General features: G+C 50.2%; 1 pseudogene; it reads right to left on the bottom strand.

The window, feature by feature from the left end:
• Positions 1-470: 470 nt before the first annotated feature.
• Positions 471-1736, bottom strand: LOC138082347 (transgelin-2 pseudogene; annotated as a pseudogene).
• Positions 1737-3487: the final 1751 nt, after the last annotated feature.

Below are 3487 nucleotides of genomic sequence, written 5' to 3'. Positions count from 1 at the left end.
GGCCCAGCCTCTTGACACACTGAGAAAGTGTTCGTACAGGCACAGCCTGCCCCAGTATACTGTCATGCCCAGGATGGCAGGCTTCCAGGAGCAGCTAAGGTTTGACCTCAGTCTATACGATGAGTGGACTTGGTTAAGCAAGGCTCAATGTGAGAATATATAAGATCTTAATTGCCAGAAAAAGGAGTACTGACTTGCTCTGTGCGTGGGTAACCCTGCTTATCCTACGGATCCTGCCTCGCACTCAGATGACTATTTTACACTCTCCTCTGGGTCAGGGGTGACCCTAGAGAGCAGATTTAATGGATGATGAAAAAGAGTGTCTTGATCCAGAGCCACTGGGGCTTTACTGAGTACTCCAACATGGGGGCAATGATTAGATTGGATTTATTTTATTTTATTTTTTTATTTTTTTTATTTTTATTTTTAAAAGACACAGATTCTTTATTTAAATCAGCAAACTCAGATTTTTCAAGCCCCAGCCCATGGTGAGCAGCCTTCCCTCCCAGGCCCCCTCACCCCCACCCCTTAGCCACAAAAAGGAATGGAAAATGAGAAGCCTGGGGGCCTCTGCCAGGGCAGGCTGCCTCCGAAGTGTGGTGAGTGCAGTCCAGCTGGGGCTGGGGTGGCAGTGGCCACAGGCCCCTCCCTATAAATTAAGTCCCTGCAGTCACAGCTGTAGGCAAGGCATACTTGTCGGGGGAGAAGGCCGTCAGGCAGCATCCCTGACTCCCAGCTAAGGAATGGATTAGGGCACAGGGCTCAGAGGGAAGAGGCCAGAGGAAAGAGAAGAGGTATGGTGCGGAGAGGGGGTGAAGCCCCCCCAGTCTTGGTCCCAGGGGAAAAGAGGCCAGTTGGTCCAGTTTTGTGTGTTTGGAGAAGGGAATGTATTAGTAAGCACAAGGGGGAGGCCACCGTCGGGCAACCCCGGAGGAGAGAGGCCAGGCCCCCACCCTGGCAGAAGGGAGAGCGAGAGCTCCCGAGGGCTCTCAGGGAATGTCAATGCTAAAAAAAAAAAAAAAACACACACAACAACATATATATTAACCATTCACGGAGGGCAGGGGCAGGGCTGCAGAGCAGATCAGAGGATCTGGCGCGGCATCCCATAGCCGGTCATGCCTGCCTGAGAAGCCCCACGGTTGGTCCCCATCTGTAAGCCAATCACATTCTTGCCCTCCTGCAGTTGGTTGTCCGAGAAGTAGCAAGGGTTCTCCTTGGATTTCTTGGGAAACCAGTTAGGATCCCCAGAGAAGAGCCCATCATCCCGGGCTACCGCCAGCCCGCCCAGATTCATCAGCGTCCGCTGCACACAGGCCATGTTCTTTCCTTCCCAGAGGTCCACAGTCTGGAAGATGTCAGCGGTGTTGATGCCGTAGCGCTCGGCTGCTTGCAGGAACTGGGAGATCTGCTCCATCTGCTTGAAGGCCATGGTGGAGGCCTGGATCTTCTTCACTGGGGCCTGCCCCTCAGGGTTCAGCCCATTAATGAGCTCACACAGCACCGTGCCATCCTTGAGCCAGTTCTGGAAGTTCTCGCGCCCAGGCTGGGGCCGGCCCACATCCTTGCGGCACTGGGTGGTGATCCACTGGATCAGGATCTGCTCCAGGTCCGCGTCATATTGTTTCTCAATCTTCTGCTGTACCTCCCGGCTGAGGCCGTAGGCAGGTCCCCTGTTGGTCATTCCGGAGGGTGGCGGCAGCGGCTGTGGGGGAGGTTCACGTGGGTCGCAGAGTTGCGCACTCGAGGCGGGGGCCGCAGCGCGAGTCTAGATTGGATTTAGAATACAATTCTTCCCAGCAATTTAGGGAAGGATATTGACTCCAGTGTAGAATTATTTCAAGTAATTGGAGCACTTTGTAATTCATTCAATGAGGAGCTAAACATGTTTGTGCTAAGTAGCTTCAGTGGTTTCCGACTCTATGCAACCCTATGGACTATAGCCCGCCAGACTTCTCTGTCCATGGAATTCTCCAGGCAAGAACACTGGAGTGGGTTCCTATGCCCTCCTCCAGGGGGTCCTCCTGACCCGGCATCTCTTACATCTCCTGCATTGGCAGGTGGATTCTTTACCACTAGTGCCACCTGGGAAGCCTGCTTAACATGTAACGTAGCTATTAAAATACAACTGCAAAGGTGGTTCAGTTCAGTCTCTCAGTCGTGTCCGACTGTTTGCGACCCCACGAACCACAGCACACCAGGCCTCTCTGTCCATCACCAACTCCCAGAGTTTACCCAAACTCATGTCCATTGAGTCGGTGATCCCATCCAACCATCTCATCCTCTGTCGTCCCCTTCTCTTCCTGCCTTCAATCTTTCCCAACATCAGGGTCTTTTCAAATGAGTCAGCTCTTCACATCAGGTGGCCAAAATATTGGAGTTTCAGCTTCAACATCAGTCCTTCCAATAAACACTCAGCACTGATTTCCTTTAGGACAGACTGGTTGGATTTCCTTGCAGTCCAAGGGACTCTCAAGAGTCTTCTCCAACACCACAGTTCAAAAGCATCAATTCTTCTGCGCTCAGCTTTCTTTATAGTCCAACTCTCACATCCATACATGACTACTGGAAAAACCATAGCCTTGACTAGACAGACCTTTGTTGACAAAGTAATATCTCTGCTTTTGAATATGCTTTCTATGTTGGTCATAGCTTTCCTTCCAGTAGTGAGCTTCTTTGAATTTCATGCCTGCAATCACCATCTGCAGTGATTTTGGAGCCCCAAAAAATAAAGTCTGACACTGTTTCCCCATCCATTTGCCATGAAGTGATGGGACCAGATGCCATGATCTTTGTTTTCTGAATGTTGAACTTTACGCCAGCTTTTTCACTCTCCGCTTTCACTTTCATCAAGAGGCTTTTAGTTCCTCTTCACTTTCTGCCATAAGGGTGGTGTCATCTGCATATCTGAGGTTATTGATATTTCTCCCGGCAATCTTGATTCCAGCTTGTGCTTCTTCCAGCCCAGCGTTTCTCATGATGTACTCTGCATATAAGTTAAATAAACAGGGTGACAATATACAGCCTTGATGTATTCCTTTTCCTGTTTGGAACCAGTCTGTTGTTCCATGTCCAGTTCTAACTGTTGCTTCCTGACCTGCATATAGGTTTCTCAAGAAGCAGGTCAGGTGGTCTGGTATTCCCATCTCTTTCAGAATTTTCCACAGTTTATTGTGATCCACACAGTCCCTGGTGGCTCAGAGGTTAAAGCGTCTGCCTGTAATGCGGGAGACCTGGGTTCGATCCCTGGGTCGGGAAGATCCCCTGGAGAAGGAAATGGCAACCCACTCCAGTATTCTTGCCTGGAGAATCCCATGGACGGAGGAGCCTGGTAGGCTACAGTCCTCGGGGTCACAAAGAGTCGGGCACGACCGAGTGACTTCACTTTCACTTTCACACAGTCAAAGGCTTTTTCTTAGTCAATAACGCAGAAATAGATGTTTTTCTGGAACTCTCTTGCTTTTTTGATGATCCACTAGATGTTGGC

Source organism: Capricornis sumatraensis, chromosome 1 (genome assembly GCF_032405125.1).
Source record: "Capricornis sumatraensis isolate serow.1 chromosome 1, serow.2, whole genome shotgun sequence".
In the NCBI taxonomy this organism is placed as follows: Eukaryota; Metazoa; Chordata; class Mammalia; order Artiodactyla; family Bovidae; genus Capricornis; species Capricornis sumatraensis.
Note: the sequence above shows the minus strand (reverse complement) of the source record. Positions and strands in the feature narration are given on the sequence as shown.